This window comes from Prunus persica, chromosome G3 (genome assembly GCF_000346465.2).
Source record: "Prunus persica cultivar Lovell chromosome G3, Prunus_persica_NCBIv2, whole genome shotgun sequence".
Lineage (NCBI taxonomy): Eukaryota > Viridiplantae > Streptophyta > Magnoliopsida > Rosales > Rosaceae > Prunus > Prunus persica.
The window spans coordinates 15,931,404-15,952,543 of NC_034011.1; the positions used below are offsets into that span (position 1 = coordinate 15,931,404).

Consider the following 21,140-nt stretch of genomic DNA (forward strand, 5'->3'; position numbering starts at 1 on the left):
AATATAAATTTATAATACTTCGTGGATATCTACAAAAGTACAACCATAACAAGTAATCTAGTTCTTATTTTAGAAATTGATTTCAACCAATTATATAGACAAAACTTGAGGTGAAAAAATTTGATGGATAAAGCCTTTCAAGCTCTCAAATAAATGTTGATGCGCATTCACCAATTCTATGAAACAAAAGAAACAAAAAATTAAAACTATCAACCTCAATTGATTTTTAAAAAGTAGCATAAAATGTAGAGAAATTAACCATAACTAGCCATCATTATTCATATAAATAAAATCAGCAAATCATAATGAACTTGAGTAAAGCTACAATGAGGTGACACAACGAAATCAGCAAAAAAAAAGAAGTCAAATAGTTCTCATAAAAAAAGAGTGTCTAAAACGGTAAGTTTAGATTTATAGAAGTAAACAAATACCATTGCGAAATTCATAAGCATGTCATCGCAAGTTAAAAAGAATAAACTCAATTGAAAATAACATGTCAAATTATATGCCAATTGCCAAACAGGAAAGACATAATTGCATAATCCTTGTGCAATTGCATTTACATTAAATATTAACAAAATGTGAAAACTTGACAACTTGTATAACCGGTAACCAATATTTTAAAAATTCTAGACTTATCATAAAGGACAAATGGTGCATGGGTGCACTATAGAAGGTGCCTCAAAGCTGTGCCCTTGCTGTAGCCAATATATAAACTATTAAATCTGCCCACCAAAACCAATCATATAATAATATAATATATAAAGTACAGTCCCGATCTCTTGGACCACAGGAGTCCAAGAGATTGTGGTCACCCACCGTTGGATATTAATCCAATGGTTCAAAATGATATATATAAATGCAATATGACATAAATGATTATTACCCGATTCAAGTCAACCGTTGAATTTACATCCAACGGTGGGTGACCATAAATCTCTTGGACTACAGGGGTCCAAGAGATCAGGACTGATATAAAGTAACCAAAAGCAAACAAGAAGCGATTGATAAGGATATGGTTGTCCATGCTCCCGGTTGCTTGCTTATCTCCACTAATCTCTGAGTCCGAGTCCTCTTGCTCATCGCCAAAAAAATATCCAAAAGCATGAACTCTACAGGTAAAGGGATTTGAAGTTAGCAGGCTTGGTAAAGTAATTGCAACAAAGAGGTCTCTGGCAACTGAAATCTGGTCTCTTGGGATCTCTTTTGGCTTCGCAGGCGCATCAATACATGAGCTCGAAGAAGTTGCCGATTCTGGAAGAGCGACCAGGGCCGCCTCGAAGCCAACTGAGCAGTGGGGTTCGAGAGAGATCGGGTGAGATTGTGAGGTTCTGAGCTTCATGGAAAGTGTAGAAAATTGTAGAGCCTGTGGTGGGATTGACTTGTTTTGTTGGGTTTGTGTTTTGAAGCTATAGAGAGTGACACAGAAGATATTGATACACAGAAAAGCATGAGCAGCTCAATCAAATCCAAGAAAGAAAAACAATGAAGCAGAGTGTTTTGATCGAATATCCCAGCTGGTATTTTAGAGATATTCGTGCTGATAACGTATTATAAAACTAAAGAGATTGTGGAGAGAATTTAAAGAATTCAAATAGCAATAGGAATGTTGTTATGATGTTTTTATTGAATCTTTCCGTTCAGTCTTTTACTAAGAGGAGGATGCCTTATTTTATAAGCAAAGATTATTGCCTCCCGTGGTTGTATAGTTTGCTCTCAGGGAATGATGGCAGACAAGTTTCATCATGATGTCCTTTATTATTTCCAAATGTGTGGGCTCCACTCAAGACTTTACAACGGCCAAAAATATTTCTTTTTCTTCTTAACATGGAATTAACAGGCAACTGGTCAATTGTCGACATTAAAATGAAGGGATTTGCTTCTTATTTGTATAATTGACTTATTATTGTATAATAGAGTTTTATTTAAATACACTGAAGAGGAATGAATTATTGAGAAATTTCCCCAAATATTTTAGCACAATATTAGAACGACCATCATAAGTCATCTCAAAATCTCTTTTCTTTTTCCTCAAATTGTTTTCAAACTCTAAATTTATACTCATACAAAAACCCAAATCATATTCAAACATCATAGTTTACCTGTATCCTTCCCAAAGCATATATATCCCAAAACAAATTCCGCTACAATGTCAAATTCAATTGAAACCCCTACCTTATAACTGCTTGCAACTCCACACCATTCAGAATGACAATTTTGGGTTGACTGCTGAAATCATGTGGAATGAGACCAACTATAGTCTTTAGTCTGAAGTCATGGAGATGCGAATTGCCAGGCGAGAAAAATATAGGTACCTGACTAGTGTCATGCCCCAAATATAGGTATTTGTCTACAGTTGTTAGACCAGACACGTATTTGAACTTTTGACACACAGGTAACTTAGCACACTATATAATCTTTGTTCTTGTTTTCTTTTCATTCAGAGTTGCAGGAGACGAATGTAGAACATAAACTAAGTATATCAGAAGACAGAACTACTGGTTCGAACCAAACGTTGAAAAAGATTTGAGCTATGAACACCAAGCTTACCATTTGAAAGGTTATTAAGCATAGAATATTCTTGAGATGCAATATTCAAACAATATGATAATAATGATGCTGATTTATATTACATGTTTTTCTTTTTTGGATTATGAAAAGATTATACATGTTCTCCATCTTAAAATTGAAAATCAACACTTATATACCGATATATCTTAAGCTTACACGCAAAGGCTTTGATGTGGTTATAGAGTCTTCTGTTTCAGGTGGTTGAGATGTGGTCATAGAGTCTTCTGCAGCTATTGTAGGAGAAACCAACAAAGGCTTTGGTGCAATTTGCAAGGAATGAAGGGGTCCTTCCAGCATCTCTACCACTTTGCTCATTGATGGCCGATCATCAGGATTGGTCTGAATGCACCAGAGACTTGTTAATACCATCTTTCTTGCTATTTCTTTTTCCCCCTCTGTGGTTGCCCCAAAAACATTATCATCCTTGTCTAGCTCAAGATCTTTATAAACGTAATGCGGAAACATTTCACTCGTATGAGACACTGCCGAATCCAAATTCTTTCTTGCTCCAACCATTTCAAGAACCAACATCCCGTAGCTGTAAACATCACATTTGTGAGATACGCCTCCGAAGTTCCAGCTAAATACTTCTGGTGTGATGTATCCTGCAGTTCCCCTTGTCCCCAGCATCGATACGATACGCTCCTTCTTTTTGCACAATTTGGCAAGGCCAAAATCTGCTACTTTTGGGCAAAACTCTTTGTCCAAAAGAATGTTCTGTGGCTAAGGTCAAAATGCACAATTCTTGTGTTACATCCACGGTGTAAGTATTCTAGTCCTCGGGCAATGCCGACTGCAATTTCAGATAGTTTTTTCCATTCTAAGCGAGAATTTGCCATTTCAGATCCTTGCTTACGTATGAAATTATCCAGAGATTCATTAGGCATGAATTCATAAATCAAAGCTCTTTTGTTCCTCTCATAACAGAATCCACAAAGAGTGACTATGTTGACATGGGAAGTTCTACCAATGCTAGCAACTTCATTGATGAAGTCTTCTCCATTACCCTTGGACTCACTTAGGACTTTAACAGCCACCAGAAGGCCATCAGGTAGCTTTCCTCTGTATACTGTGCCATATCCTCCATAACTTCCTGGATGTCAATCTCATTCTTCTTATATTTCTTCAAGAAAAGCACTTTTTTTTTTTTTTTTTATGCGTATACCATACAAACAATGAAAACAATGGCGGAAGTTACACCCGCTAAAATCCCTATAAATTCAAAAATATTTTCAAGTTATGCATTTCATTAAGTTGTGAAAGACAAAAGCAATAGAATAAAGTGATATTGAAATAAAACCTGGAACAAAATACTTGTTTCTTTATATTTCACTTCTCTTCTTGTATTTTTATTTAGAGATATTTAGTCATACACCCATTCTTAACACTAATGATATAAATAAACCCTACACCATTTAATTTCTATAAATAAATAAAAACCCAAAAACTGACAATTGGCCTATTGAATTGAATTTTGATTATTAAATTACTTTGATGCCCTATTGAGTGTTTTGAGTTTTTTTTATGAGGTTTTAAGGTTGGGTTTGTTTTAAGAAATCAATGACAGTTTTGTAATTTATAAGAAGTTAAAAGTCTTTTTTTTGTGTTGCAACTTGTAAGTGAGCTTTGGATGTGTTTTTAAAGTCCATTTCATATAGTTTTTTTTTTAAATAATTTGGGCCCCTATATTGGGTATAATAGTAAATCTACCTTTAATTTATTGTAGTTAGTTAGATGATAGTTAAGCTCCTAGTCATTTTAAGCAGTCATGTAACTTTTAAATGAACTTTGGAGGGCTACCATTTAATAGTTACTGAATCAAGGGCTAGAACGAAACAAAGGAACCAAGCAGAGTTACCTATTGCAATCTTTTCTCCAGAAACAATCACATGATAGAGAAATGTTGATCAATAAATGAATATATATAATCCATTGGTAAAAAAATAAAAAATAAAAAATAAAAAATAAAAAAAACCACGCCAACAGATATTTTTTAGTTACATGTTGCTAATTTCACTAAATCTAGTCATTTTGTTGCCAAATGTTCACAATTTGAACATTTTAAAACCAATAAGAATCCTGTTGTTTTAATTTGACAGTGGAATTTCATAGCAGGAAAGCAAAGTAGGTACGCAAAACTAAAAGACGAGAAAGTTTTGGATATCGAACAGTCAAAACACTACGTAAAAATTTCTAAAAATTCCTAATTCACGACGGCTTATTGTTGCTATCTTTCTAAATCTTATCCGTGAAACAAGAAATAAAAATACGATGTCAACAATTCCTAGTTAGCTGTCAGTGGTGGTCCCAGATTCGAACTTCTATTGTAATTTAATGGCGTGTGAGAATCCTCTTTTCGCTATAATTTTCACTATTACTTAATACTAAAAAAAAAATTATAAAATGAAGAAAAAATTTAAACTTCAAGTACGTATACTATTGAATATGGTACCTAATATGTCACAAACCCGATCCCCACAAAAGCAAACGGGCCGGCTCGAATGGGAGTCAAATCCACAGCTTTTTACATCAAGCCATTTAGAGCATTCATTATCATAAGGGTTGGTATAGTTAACGTTAAAGCCTTCCATGATCGCTTCCTGAAACAACGACCTATTGGCACCCAGCTTCGCAGCCGCGGTCTTGAGAATCAGCACTGTAGTTTCAATCTTACAATTGACACTTGTGGGGGTCTTTTTATTCCAGCAGCCTGAAGAATGGGCCTGTGTCTGAATTCGAGGATCAGACCCCAAGAGTGTCTCGAAAGGGTAGCTGAGTCTTAGGAAACACTTTGGTCTTCTTCACCAATGAAACCAACAGTCGCTTACAGATAAATTCTTGGGCTTTGCATGAGAAACTTGTGGCATGGGAGCTGAGCATTCACGAGTTTAGCATGAGAGAGAAAAATCTTGGGTTTTCTATGAGGAACAGAGGTTTGAAGTAATGATTTCGTGAGGATTTGCTGAGAGGAGAGAGAGAGAGAGAGAGAGAGAGAGAGAGAGAGAGAGAGAGAGAGAGATTATGGTGGATGAATAGGTGTTGTGGGTAATTTTCCAGTAGCTTGACGAAAGCTTTGTCAGGCTCTTGGGTTGCACGACAGAAGATAAAATGGGAAGAGATGGAGGAGCAAGGCTCGAAATTGCCGGGGTTTCAGAGATGAGAGATGATGCTTGCTCTCTGGATGTGTGTTTATGGTAAGAGAGGAAGAAGATGGAAGCATGGGTGGCTTTAACATATTTCTAGTAGCTTGACGAAAGCTTTCAAGCTCTTGGGTTGCACGATAGAAGAGAAAATAGGAAGAGATGGAGGAGTAAGGCTCGAAATTGCAAGGGTTTCAAGGATGAGAGATGATGCTTGCTCTCTGGATGTGTGTTTTGGGAGAGAGAGGAAGAAGATGGAAGAACAGAGCATGAAATTGAAGGGTTCCAGAGATGAGAGATGATGCTTGCTCTCTCAGGAGGTGGGTTTTTGGGAGAGAGAGAAAGAAGATGGAAAAACATAGCATGAAATTGAAGGGTTCCAGAGATGAGAGATGATGCTTGCTCTCTCTGGATATGGGTTTTGAGAGAGAGAAAGGAAGAAGATGGAAGAACAAAGCATGAAATTGAAGGGTTCCAGAGGGGATGCTTGCCTTTGATGAATTCTCATGGTTGTTGGGAGGCTTGCAGCAACCAAGGTGAGTTCTCTTTGCTGGGTAGAAAGTGGCTCCCTTTATAGGCACTGAAAACCTTAATTTTATCAAGCCACCCTCTCCCCTTTTTCTTCACTTTCTTCTATTCCATCTTATTTGGTGAAACTTCCCTAGCCTGAGCATGTAGGCATGAAGCTTTTTGGAGTTCCAAGGTCCTCAGGCAGCTGGACTTCTCCACGTAGGTGAGGAATCACCCACTTTTGCTTCTTGTTTTCTCACCAAAGCTTGAAGAGGAAAAAATGGGTATGGGTGCTAGTCAAAAGGTGATCAGCACATAGGTTTGCTTGGTTTTGATGATTTTGACAGATATGCTAGATATTTTCCATGATGCTGGGCTGGGCTATTGGTATCTTGTTTCCAACGGCCTGTAAGTTTGCTCAAGTTGCTGGAAATAGCCTATTTGATCAAGGTGCTGGATATTTTGGTCGATGTGGGATTTTTCCAAGTGTTTGCAAGCCATTGAGCTATTGGGCTACTCCTTCTCTCTTAGACTTACCCATATGTTTGGGCTCAAGAAATGGGCTCGAGTTTTGGTGCTCCCAAGCAGCCCAAAACTTCCACTTCTTGGCCCATCAATGGGCCTCGTGAATGCTCGTAACCATCCATATCACAACCCGCTCAGCAAGCCTCAAGAATTTCCGTGGCTTGGGTCCACTTAAGCTTGTAGCATGGCATGTTGCTTAAATAAGGATTTTTTGCTTGGCGTTGTACTGGGCCGAAAATATATTTGGGCCCAGCCTTGGATTTTTTGGGCCTCAACAACACCGCTCATAATATGGTCCATCGAGACCGTCCTGATCAAGTAATAAGAGTCTTTAGAAGGCAGATTGACGTTGCAGTGAAACCAATTCTTGGGCTTGGGGGTAATAGTAGAGGAATTACAGTCGTAGAAAATGGACACCTCCATGCAGTGGGGGATCCAGGATTCTTGAGCCAAAGGGTCTTAGTGTAAAAGTTTCGAAATTTTTCCTACAAAGAAAATAACACTACAAAAATTGAAATACGGTGAAGGCTCAAGGCAGTGGTGGTCAGCGCAGGCAGAGAGGTAGTGGTGAGGTTGGGAAGTTGGCACTCCTAGGGTTGTGAGATATTAATTTGGGAATGAAATTGTTTGGGGATGTGCTGTGGAGTAGGGTACATGAAAGGGGAGGACGATGATCATTTTATTTTTTATTTTAAAGCCTGGCTCAAAATAACATAATTTTTAGGCCAAGCCAATTGAAAAAAATAGAATGAGCTATATACCAAACGACATCGTTTGGCCAGGTAATGCTGGGAATCAAAATTGAAAAACCGATACCGAACCCAAATCATGCCAATCTCGTACCGTGTTGTTCGTGTTGCATAATAAATAGTATAATATATCATACCGTTTCTGTTTGACACGACATCGGTTCCATATTTCTCATTCCGTTTGGTGTTATATAGTATCCATTTTCTTTATTTTTTATTTATTTTTCATATTCTCTCTTTCTTTCTTTTTATTTAATGTTTCCTCTTCTTTTTTTTATATTCTCTCTCTCTCTCTCTCTCTCTCTCTCTCTCTCTCTCTCTCTCTCTCTCTCTTTCTTTCTTTCTTTCTTTCTTATTTTCCTTCTTCTCTCTCTCTCTCCCTTTATTATTTTCCGTCTTCTCCTCCTTCTTCCTCTCAGGTTCTTTCTTCCCAGCCTACCCCGCCACTCCATCCCCATCTATCTTCACCATTTTTCCTTTTTCTTTCCCTATCTTTCTTTCTTCTTCTTTCTCATTTTTTCTTCTCTTCTCTCCCTCCCCATCACTTTCTTTCTCTGCATTACCCATAGGGGACTTTCACCGAGCACCTTGTGTGCACACAAAGGGTCACTTTGCTGCTGTCCAAGGGGTCGCTCATGGTGTCAACAACTATATTTCCAGCATCCTAAGGGGTCGTGCGACCCCTCTTGTCCCAACGTGCATTTGCCACTGACTCCATGTCGTCGTTCTCATTGTAGGCGAAGAACTCGGATTTGATAGTTGTGTTGGCGAGTTTGTCTGTGCATGTCGAGTTCCAGAGATTTGAGCGGACTAACCTTAGATTTTTGTGAACTGGGTTAAGTTTCGAGAACTCGATACCTCAGTGACATGATGGTTAGCTCGGGCGAGTCGTCCACACAGCTGATGTGGAACTCCGATGGACCACAATAGGAAGGGCGTGCCCCTCCGGTGATCGGGTATGAGAGGCCTTGGAGCGAGCCAGTGGCGTATCCAGGATTCTTGAGTCAAGGGGTCTTAGTGTAAAAGTTTCAAAATTTTTCAAAATAACACTACAAAAATAGAAAGACGGTGACGGCTCAAGGCGGTGATGGTCAGCGCTGGCGGAGAGGTAGTGCTGAGGTTGGGAGGTTGGCACTCCTAGGGTTGTGAGATATTAATTTGGGAATGAAATTGTTTGGGGATGTGCTGTGGAGTAGGATACATGAAAGGGGAGGAGGATGATCTTTTTTATTTTTTATTTTAAAGCCTGGCTCAAAATAACATAATTTTTAGGCCAAGCCAACTGAAAAAAAATGGAATGAGCCATAAAACAAATGACATCGTTTGGCCAGGTAATGCTGGGAATCGAAATCGAAAAACAGATACCAAACCCAAATCATGCCAATCTCGTACCATGTTGTTCGTGTTGCATAATAAATAGTATAATATATCATACCGTTTCTGTTTGACACGATATCAATTCCAGATTTCTCATTCCGTTTGGTGTTATATAGTATCCATTTTCTTTATTTTTTATTTATTTTTTATATTCTGTCTTTCTTTCCTTTTATTTAATGTTTCCTCTTCTTTTTTATATTCTCTCTCTCTCTCTCTCTCTCTCTCTCTCTCTCTCTCTCTTTATTATTTTCCTTCTTCTCCGTCTTTTCCTCCTTCTTCCTCTCTGGTTCTTTCTTCCCAGCCTCCCCCGCCACTCCATCGCCATCTATCTTCACCCTTTTTCTTTTTCTTTCCCTTTCTTCCTTTCTTCTTCTTCTTCTTATTTCTCATTTTTTCTTCTCTTCTCTCCCTCATCATCACTTTCTTTCTCTGCATTACCCATATGGGACTTTCACTGAGCACCATGTGTGAACACAAATGGTCGCTTTGCTGCCGTCCAAGGGGTCACTCATGGTGTCAACAACCACATTTCTAGCATCCTAAGGGTGCGACTCCTCTTGTCCCAACGTGCGTCTGCCACTGGAGCGGGCCACAGGCGAAAGTCTGGGAGTAGGCGGGAGGGGTTTCCTTAGGCTATGTTTCCTTAGACGAAAAGGATGTTGTGGCGTCCATGTTGTAGAAGAAGAAGAAGAAAAGAAGGAGGGTGAGGATGGGAGAGAGGAGGATTGGGTGCACTTTGGACGGGGGTTGGAGTGTTGTGGGCTTGCTGGTAAATTCCAATAGAGATTAAATATAGGTTTGATGAAGAACGCGTTGATTAACTACAACTTGACTTGTGGTCTTGGACTGTCGGTTGTCTCTGTTCTTTTTATGTGGTTATAAACGTATGAAATCTTCCCAGTTTTCTTTGACGAGTTATATTTATTAGAGCATCTGCGTGAGGCTCTCTAATGGGACAAAAGCTTGCAATTTATATTCATTAGCAGCATGAAGGTAAATAACAAGTTGTCTAATGTGAAGAAATTGTTGGAGGAAAATAGGAAATATGAATTTAAAGATAATAATATTTCTCAATAAAATTGTAATCATCAAATACAATAACAAATTTACATGAAATTAATGTAAATTAATAAACACAAATAGAAAATACTGACAACTTTAGCGGTTGTGGCTTGTAAGAATTGCAATGTCTTAAAAACAAATTTCGCCATTGCTCTTGTGCTCACAGTTCTATGGCATCTATCTCCCAAGATTCAACAATTGATAATCCTAAATTGAAGCACTTCAATTTAAGACTCTGGCGAATGATAAGTGCATTGTTTCCTATATTTGTATATCTCTTATATTTGATTTTTGTAGGGAAAATTAATTAAAAATAGGATTATTACCTTACTTTCCTTATTTTCAGCTATTACGCGCTCTTGGAAGGGTTTTGACTGAAAATCCACTTTTCGAATGAATTTTAGTGCAAGGCCAGGTGGAGAAGAAAGCTAGGACATTGAGGATCATTGTATCAAAGTTTCATAATTTTCTACCAAGCCAAATGCTCAAGACTAGCAAGTCAACACAACCTAAGTTGAAATCCCGTTTGAACTGCACTACTATGGAAGGTTGAAGATTTGAAGACTTTTCCGATTTTTTCTAGTGGTGTGTGATATATGCTTGGAAAGCTTAGAGATGCTTAGAAAACTTAGAGATCAAGCTAAAGTTCTCATATTTGTCTAGGATTTTCAAGGAAGCAGAAAGTCCCAAAAATATGCGTGCCAGTTGGCTGATGTGCTTCAAAGACAAAGAATGATTCTTTCCTAGTTTGTTTCTTTAATTGTTTGGGATTTTATTTTGCTTTTGGAGAGTTTTTCCATTAGAGTAGGTTTTAGTTGTTTTAAACTATATAAGGTCACCCTAAGCTCTCTCTCTATGGACCATCTTGATACCATATACTTTTTCACCATATTTCAATACACCCATAAATATATATGAGAGAGAGAGAGAGAGAGAGAGAGAGAGAGAGAGAGAGAGAGAGAGAGAGAGAGAGAGAGAACGAAGGTGTTGCTGTGGAGAATCAGAGATCAAATCCATCTGCCAAATCGGTTTTATGACAACAATTATTTTGTTTATCTTCTCTTTTGTCACGAACTAATTTGCCTTACTAGGGCTACGATGTAGCCTAACCATGAATACTTACTTTTATAGTTATATTAATTTCTTATTATTATTCCATGTTGAGCATTTGTTACTGTTCTTAATGCTTTGAATATCTAGCCAATATTTAATTGATTTAATGATTCAAGAGGAGACCGAGAAGAGATGTTTGGTGCTTGCTTCTTGTAACAAATACCATATCTTGAATGAGTGCCCATGAGGGACACTCATGCAGTTTTCTTGCAGGTTCTCATAGAACTTAATGGCTTCTTAATTTTCTAAATTCTTTGCTTTGGGAGAAAATGGATTGTTAATTAAGAATTCTTTTGATTAAGCCCTAGAGGGGATACCAAATGAATTAGGAGAAACCAACTGTCAACATGGGTAGTAATTAGGGTTAATTGGCTATAAGAATTAATTGGAATTGGTAATACATTAACAAAAAATAAAAAAAGGAATAATAACAGAGGTATGTTTTTGCCAAGGCTTTTGGATTATCTCTCGCTCGCTAGGAGAGACTAGCATTAGGGTTAATGTTTGGATATAGGTTATGCCCTCTGGCCGTCGTAGCTGTTAAAATTCTTCTCCCAGTGCTTCATCGTCCTCCCATGTCACGTTCTTTTCTTTCGTTGATGTGACCTTTCGAAATCGTCTTTCTTCGTGGCTGCTTGGAATTATGGTGGGCGACTCATTGCCACTCGTTTTCGGCGAAGACTGTTTGGCTTGGTGGTTATGTCGTGGTCTCCTAGAATTCGCATTTCATTGGTTCGCAAGTTTTTGGCGGGTCTGTTTGTCGTGGTGGTTATGTCATGGTGTTCTTAAGGTTCATGCTTCGCTGGTGGTCTAGTCCGGTTTTTGCATTGGTGTGTAGTTCTCGGATCTTGCGTGGTTGTGTGGCTTTGTGGGTTTGCAGCATTCATGGTGACTTGGTGGTGAGGGTTATGATAGAGATTTTGCAAGGTACTAGTTCTACCCGCTGGGAGTTTATTAGTGGTTGGCTTTTATGGGTTCTTGGATCAAATGGATCTGGTGTGTTCTAGGGTCCTCAATGCTTCGGTTGCAATCTTTGTCCCAATCTCTTCAGGTACTTTTGTAGTAGGGATTTGGGATCCAGGTAGTGATAGATGTAACACCCCGACTCCAAATTTAATCTCTTATTTAAATTATTTAAGTGAAATTACAAATTTACCCTTGGAGTAGGCGTATTTTGGTTATTTTCTTACCCGAAAGGAGTTTGGCGCAGTGACTAGTATTTTTGGGAAGGTCGTACTGAGATGAGTCCGTAGACACATAGTGGGCTCGATTCGGAGTTGAAACGAAGAAGTTATGAGCAAAACAAGTTCAGTGGCAAAATCGTAAATATTTTGAAATAGGATTTTTTATAAAAATCAAATTCTCTCTCTCTCTCTCTCTCTCTCTCTCTCTCTCTCTCTCTCCCTGCGCGCAGAAACAGCCCCCTGTTACTGTTTAGCGCGGTGGTTTTTGGGCCACCATCGTCGCATCCGGCCACCGCTTGGGGTGGCACCGATCCCAAAAGAACCGTGCCATCTTCCTCTTCCCATCCCGACCAATCTCAGCCACTGGAACCACCTGTGCTCGCCGAAAAATGCAAAAATCCGACCGGTTTTAACCCAAAATTCAAGGAGCTCGATCTCTCTCATCCGGCCACCGATTCAGACGAGTAAGGTATGGATTTCTACATATTTTCCATGCTCTAGCTGATGGTTGGGTAGGATTGCATCGATTTTGAGCGTAGGTAATTTGATTTACGAATTGAAATTCGGCCAGTTTTGGGATCTCGATTCTGGCCACTTCCGGTCAGTTTTTGGGGTAGGTCCAAGAACAAAAGTGGCTCCAAATAGGGTGTTATACCTAGGGTAAAAGTTTGGAGCTGTGGTTTTGAGATTCTCCGACGATGCGTAATCGCTTTGGGCACCCAGCACTACCGGCGCGTGTGGCGGCTCATGGGCGAGGGTAGTGAAGTTGTACTGTGTCTCCATGAGATCCTGAGGTTGTCACGAGTGCATAGGATTTCGCGGATCTCAATTCGGACGCTGTTTGACTATCGAACGGATATCACCTATTGCGCGTTATCCGGGTTCGATAGGTTAGGACTGTTGGATGGTCTCAAATTTAACATATGTTAATCTAGGTATTTCTAGGATCGTGTAGGAATTTACGGATCGTGAATCGGAGCCCCGGATGTTCCGATTTAATAATTTGAAGTTTATGTTTTATATTAACCGTCAGATCGTATGATCGTGAGCAATCTGACCGTCCGATCTGAACTAAACTTGGAAGACGAGTGTCATATACCTTGCAGAACCCATAGGATCTTTTTGATCGAAATTTGGAGGTCGTGGGCCCCATGGGCCCGTTTGACCCTTGGTTGACCGTGAGTCTCTCGGAGTAATCTCACCTTTCCAGGGGGATTATCGAGTGCTAGACTATTGTTGAGATTTACACAATATTAGAAGTAAATTATATATTTATATACATTTCTAAAGGTATAAAAGGAGTCTAGAATGTCAGTTTGAAGTGCTATACGCACTACCTTAGGTACCTCCCCGGATTTTGGTTACACTACAAGTACCACAATGTGAATGTTAGGTCCTACGTGGCGTAGGTTATCCAGCGTGCGGACAGGCCCCATACGTGATGTTGGTTGTACCGGCGTATGAGGAGATCTTGTGATATTATGGTGAGGTCGCACGTGGCGTAGGTTATCCGGCGTATGGATATGATGTTCAGGTCTCGCGTGACGTAGGTTATCCGGCGTTAAGACAGGCCCCATACGTGGCGTTGGTTGTACCGGCGTATGGGGAGATATTGTGATAGTATGGTATGGTCGCACGTGGCGTAGGTTATCCGGCGTGTTGACAGACCCCATACGTGGCGTTGGTTGTACCAGCGTATGGGGAGATTATGTGAAATACAGAGCAATGAAATAAGGTATTGCCTATATGTGGAATTGGATTTTAAGGAAGAACTACGTGTGGCTTGATCCCTCAGTGAGGGTACGTAGGCAGCCTAAGGTTATTAGGTGCAGCCGCGGACATAGATATGATTGTGTTATGAGGTTAAAACCTCGTATGTTGAAATTAAAAAAGTTAGATGATGTATGTTGAAATTTAGTAGTCATAATTTATATTTGAATTTATCGTTTGCCTTATTTAAGGCATGAATCGATTTGCTAGCATGCTTGGTAGTTGAGAATTATTGGAAGGCCGAAGGCCGTTTATGTGAATTGCATGAAATTATATTGTGCGTGTTGCCAGTTGTGGATATTAAATGTGTTTTTATGCAGGTTGTAATTTTGGATAATGTTCAATTTACAGGGGAGACTCTGCCGAAATTTCGGCAGAAAGTCTCGTACCCTTATTCCATTTTGGGAAAAAGGGTATAACTTTAGAAGTGGGCCCGACATCGGGGTGATGTCTGGAATTTCCACAAGATTCACCTCGGGTTTTGGGAAATTTGGGGCGGGTCCTTTCAATGGAGCCTTTACTGTTGTTGAGCCATATTTCGCTGAGTTTACTTAATATGTGATGGAGGCCAACCTCATGGGCTCTCCCAATTCTCCCAATGTGTTCACTGGAACGTTTGTGGGTTTGGCATCCAATAAACGTTCTTATTATGATGCTCTTTTGTTGGAAGTTCGCACTAAGAGGCTAATCTTAATCACCCCTGCTCTGTCGGTTATGGTTCTAGATTAAGACAAGTGAAGTTGGTATTGGTATTTCTGCTCGCTATATTCTAATGATCACCATATGTTGTTCTGTACATCGAACTATGCGTGCATAAGAGTTTTCCTTTGATAGTACTACATTGTGGTAGGTTGTTCTTTGCTGGGCTTGGAGTTATGCTTTGTTTTGTCTGTCTTCTTTCGGGTTCTTTGTAGACTCATGTAGTTGGTATTGGTACTTATGCTCGCTATGTTCTGACGATCACTACACATTGTTCTGTATATTGAACTATGCTTGCATATGAGTTTTTCTTTTACAGTCTTACGTTGTAGTAGGTTGTTCTTTGCGGGGCTTGGAATTGCGCTTTGTTTTTTTGTCTGTTTTCTTTTGGGTTCTTTGTAGCAGTCCAAAGTGGCCTGTTGCAGACTCTTGTGTGGTACTCTTTCATACCTTGGGGTTTGTCCCATGTGATTTTCCTACGAAGATTTTAATGAAGCCAGTATATTCGTGCCGGTCTTTATACGCTTTTTTGGCCTATAAATGAAATCCTATTCTCAAAAGGAGAGGTATGTCTTGAACGAAAAATTGTGATGGAAAATTGGAATGAGAAGATTTTATGATTTTATATATCAGATTCCATATAAATAGATTCCATAGTTGCAAGGATGGATGTGGGTGAAAAGCTACTAGTATAAGATTCCTATAAGAAAAATATAGATAAAAAACATGTGATGGCCGAATGGAAAAGCGCACTTAGTTGACGTGCAGTTGAGATGTAGACTATTTTTCCGTATTTTTGGTCGGGTTATAGCCCTAGTTAGATGGGCCTAGGTCCGTGGTTGACTAAACCATTCAGAATAGGAGGATTAGAAGAGAAAGGTCTGATGAATCTAACTTTATTAGATTGCCCTCTCTCTTTCGTATCCCTCTATTAGACAATTGTTTATGCATTTATAAATGAAATAGTTGCTATAAACAATAAAATTACACTTGGGAATTGATAATCGGTAAAGATTTGTGTTGATAATCTGTAAAGATTGGTATTGATAATCTGTCAGAGATTGAAGTACAAGGGGCTGCATCTTTTTTTAGGCTAAAGTCGGAGTGATCTAGGGGACAAAGAAGAGGTGAAACACAAGCATTACAATTAGGGAAGAGGTCCTGATAAAGGTATTATTCTATGTATATTTGTTTTTCCTCTATCAATATTGTAATGCTAAGTCTTGAAGCCCTTGATATATTCAACGAATGAGATTTTAGTCTTTCATTCACAGTATAGTTTAGTTGTTCCAATTTATATATATGTGCGTGTGCAGATTGTCTGGCCATAATGAGGTTACTTCAATGAGCATATTGACGCCTAAATGAGTGACACGTGACTATAAAGTCAGTTGTTAGTTGGTTCAGCTGAAAAGAAAAACTTGGTACTAACTGTGGTTCGTGATACTCTTCGAAGCGAATGAATAAGAAGAATGAATCACAACGGCCATCTTCGTTAATCAGAGACTCTCTATTACTTAAAACACCAAAAGTACTGTAGCAGTTGCTGAAAACAGAGAAATCATGAAAACAGTTTTTTCACTCTCAGTTTTCAGATAATGATAACTGTTTCATTTTATCCAAACCAACTTTTTAACAATTCAGCAGGCATTTCCTATTTAACAGATATCTGCAGCTATTGTAGGAGAAAACAAGAAAGGCTTGGGTGCAATTTGCAAGGAATGAAGGGGTCCTTCCAACATCTCTACAACTTTGCTCATTGATGGCCGATCAGAAGGATAGTCTGAATGCACCACAGACTTATTAATACCATCTTTCTTGCTATTACTTTTTCCTCCTCATATATAGCCCCAAATGCATTTTCATCCTTTTCTAGGTCTAGATCTTTATAAACATAATGTGGAAACATTTCATTCGTACGAGACACTCCCGAATCCAAATTCTTTCTTGCTCCAACCATTTCAAGAACTAACATACCGCAGCTGTAAACATCAGATTTGTGAGATACTCCACCAAAGTTCCGGCTAAACACTTCTGGTGCAATGTATCCTGCAATTCCTCTTGTCCCCATCATCGATACAATACTGTCCTTTGTTTTGCATGGTTTGGCTAGGCCAAAATCAGCAACTTTAGGGCAAAAATGTTTGTCTAAAAGAATGTTCTGTGGCTTTATGTCAAAATGCAAAATTCTTGTGTTACATCCACGGTGGAGGTATTATAGTCCTCTCGCAATACCAACTGCAATTTCAGATAGTGTTTTCAATTCTAAGGGAAAATTTGCCATTCCAGATCTGTGCTTATGTATGAAATTATCCAGAGATCCATTAGGCATGTATTCATAAATCAAAGCTCGTTTGTCCCCATCGTAACAGAATCCAGAAAGAGTGACTATGTTGAAATGGGAGGTTCTACCAATGCTAGCAACTTCATTAATAAAATGTTCTCCTCCATTACCCTTGGACATGCTTAGGACTTTGACCACCACCAGAAGCTCATCAGGTAGCCTGCCTTTGTACACAGTTCCATATCCACCTTTACCTATTTTGTCCCTGAAAGAGTCTGTCATTTTCTTGACATTTGCATAAGTATACCGCTTTGGAGTAAGCGATCCATAGTTCCTTATAAATGCCTCAACATCAAACTCATCCCTCTTATCTCTCTTGAGGAAGGCCATTATTCTTTTCCTTGATATGCATATAGTAAAAAAAAATGATTATGATAATCGACGGAACAGCAACCCCAATGCCTATATGGAAAAAGTAATGCATTTCAGTGACTTGTGAAAGAAAGCAAAGATCGAAACTTCCGGTATTTTCAATTGATCAAATATGCTCACCTATGGCCAATTCTTTCCGCTACCTTGGTATATCATGCGCTTCTTCAACTGCATCAGTCATTTTCTCTTCTTTTCATTGGACAAATTGAAATAGAAGTTGCAACCACTCTAAAGCATGCTAGAATTGAAGATTATATCGTGAACACAAAAATGAAAATCAAATGGTTATCAAACCAACCCTAAGTTTATCACATGTCCCACCTCATTGTCTTAAAGATTGTGGCTGTCCTAAAGCTCGATGAGTGGGTGTTGAGGTCTGGACTCAATCGCTTTTTCTTGGTTTGTAATGTCCATTAGGACACAATTTCATGAGCAGTAAAGATTACAATTTCAATCCGATCATTCTTGTAATAGTCTATTTGTTTAGTTTTTGAATTGCACAAGTGAAATATTGAAGCCCTTATTAATCAAGGTATAGAAAAGAACTAATTTAAGCCAGTTCGCCACTGGGAGAGTACAATGGCTTGATTAGAAGTTAGAATTTCTTAAGGTGCAAGACACCAGTACCAACACCATGTTCGATTCAGCCATTTTCTATTGGGCTTTTCGAGTACGAATGGTGGCACGTCTATAACACACTCCGAGATGATTGAAGGCCAGTTTGAGGCCCATTTGTCTTGGATAACAATAACTGAGGGTGGAAGTCCAGGCTAACACTTTTGGGGTACACCAATGTTTTACAAATATTTGAGCATTAAAACGATGCGCTGCAATTGAGGTAGTTCTGATCATCACCGGCACAAAAAGATATTAGGAAGTACTTAAAGTTTGGAAAAGGAGAACATATGAAGGTGCAAATTATGTTCTGCAAATTATGAAGGATCAGCGGGACGGATTAGGTGGACTAAATAGTTAAAGTCGACTTACTGGTCAGCTTTTTATGTATATTCCTTCAGTATAAGATTTTCTGTTGTTTGATTAAAGTGCCAGTCAATGAAAATTTTGGTGATCTCTGAAACGCCTATTTACAGAATATACAGGTTATTTTTTGCCAGGAAACATGGAATTATCTAGAAATTTGTCAAGCTTTCAATTTATGCAGCTAAAGCTCTGCCTCACAGACCTTTTACTCTTCATCAAGGCCAATATCCCACAAGTGTAATTTAGCAGAGAACAGTAGTTAGTGTTAACAAAAGTTGGAGGACAGACAGTTTCCCAACAGTCCTGCCAACAACTGTACCTCAAGCCCTCTTCAATAGGAATCCGGATTTTGAAGTCAAGTGAGAGCCACAAAAAGTGTTGACTGGCACCATCAAGATTTCCAATTCGAATCATGTGCCAAAGGATCAAAATGATCAAAACACGAACACAATCTTAAGGGTTAAAGTTCAATTGGTTTACAAAATTTTCTATCCAAAATGTTCATTTGCTGAATTCGTAGCAACTGTTGAAACTTTGGATTTCTAAGGGAGCTAAGAAGGTACTGAGAGAGAGAGAGCTGAGAAGCAAAGATTGTAATAACAAAAATGCTTACTCTGCATAACCGTTGCAGCAGAGCCTATATTCCCTCATGACAATAGCATGTTCTCTTACATCAGCCAATTCAAAATCTAACCATTTGTAAAAGTAAGCCAATGTGAATATGACACATGGCAATACACAGCTTTTAGGACAGCTAGGAATAGAAACTGACTCAAGCATTGCACCTGGCATATAAGCTCAAGGTGCTCAGCTAACACAAGGCTTAAAACAGATTAAATATAAGCTGACTTAGAGCTTACTAACTAATCTGAAATTAGCTAGGCAGTTTACATTTTAACACTCCCTTCTAAAGTGCTAGCTGATTTCACTCCAAGCATTCTCCTCAAATAGCCGAACCTGTCTTTGGGAAGTGCTTTGGTGAAGATATCAGCAATCTGCTCTTCTCCCTTGCAGTAGAGCAGTTCAATCACTTCTTCCTGTATTGCTTATCTAATAAAATGAAACTTCCTTTTAATGTGCTTGCTCCGTTGATGAAAAACTGGATTTTTAGCCATTGCTATGGCTGAAGTGTTGTCACAAAACACAGTTGTTGCAGTGGTCTGTTCTTCCCCAAAATCTTCAAGAACAAACCTGAGCCAAATGGCTTGTGATGTAGCTTCTGCTGCACTCACATACTCTGCCTCTGCAGTAGAAAGAGCCACACTGTGTTGTTTGACTGATGCCCACGAAAAAAACACCACTTCCAAATGAAAACGCATATCCAGAAGTGATTTTCATATCTTTCTCAGATCCACTCCAGTCACTGTCACAGTAACCTACTAAGAGTGCAGATTTTCCAGTCACATACTCAATTCCATAATCAATCGTGCCTTGTATGTACCTTAGAACCCTTTTAGCTACCCCATAGTGCATCTTAGAAGGGTTGTGCATGAATCTTGCAAGTAGGCTGGCAGAGAACATGATATCTGGCCTGGTTGCAGTGAGATACAGCAGGCTACCTACAATTTTTCTGAACAAACTTTCATCTGCAGCTTCACTTCCATCCTCTCTTTTCAATTTATCAGTAGCCACTAATGGAGTGCTTACTGACTTGCAGTCTTTGATTCCAAACTTATCCAAGAGAGTGAGTGCATACTTCTTTTGGTGAATGAAGATGCTCCCTTCAGTTTGTGTTACTCCCATACCAAGAAAATGGTGGAGTAAACCCAAGTCAGACATCTCATACTTGCACATCATTTCAGCTTTGAATTCTTTCACCATTTCATCACTACTTCCTGTATACACTATGTCATCTACATAGATTGACACTATTAGTGTTCCCACACCTTCCTTGGTTCTCACATAGAGAGTTGCTTCCCTTGGACTTTTGTGAAAACCACACTGATTCAAGTAGGTGTCGATTTCACTATACCAGGCCCTTGGAGCTTGCTTCAACCCATAGAGAGCTTTTCTTAACCTATACACTTTATCCTCATCACCTTTAACCACAAAACCATCCGATTGATCAACATAAACTTCTTCTTCAAGGACACCATTTAAGAAGGCTGATTTGACATCCAACTGCCATAGTTTCCAGCCTTTCTATGCAGCAAGAGCTATGAGGGTTCTAATGGTGTCTAACCTTGCCACCGGAGCAAAGGTTTCATTGAAATCAATCCCTGGTTTTTGTGTGTATCCCTTGGCAACAAGCCTTGTTTTATGTTTTTGAATGGAGCCATCAAGATTGAGCTTAGTTTTGAATATCCACTTCACTCCCACAATTGGTTTACTACTTGGCCTATCAACCAATTCCCAAGTGGAGTTTTTCTCTATCATAAGTATCTCCTCAGTCATAGCCTTCCTCCAAGCTTCATCTTTGACTGCTTCTTCAAAATTTTCAGGTTCAATGATGCTCATCTTGCATTGAGCATACACTTCACTCAAACTCTTCCATTTCTTTGGGGTGTTATCATAAGTTTCAAGTAGAGCTGAATCTTGAGTAGCATGCAAATCACTACATGTTTGTGTTTCCATAGGAGACTGCACAATCTGTTGCTGTAACAGATTTGGTTCTGAATCCAAATCCGATACTGTTGAACTTGTTTCATCACCCCAAGACATAGGAATTTGCAATGCCTCATTTGTTTCCCAATTCCACATTGCTTCTTCATCAAAAATAACACTCCTAGACAGCTCAATCTTT

At 39.0% G+C, this 21,140-nt stretch overlaps 1 pseudogene; it reads right to left on the reverse strand.

Moving 5' to 3' along the window:
* On the reverse strand, positions 682 to 17,411 carry LOC109948088 (annotated as a pseudogene).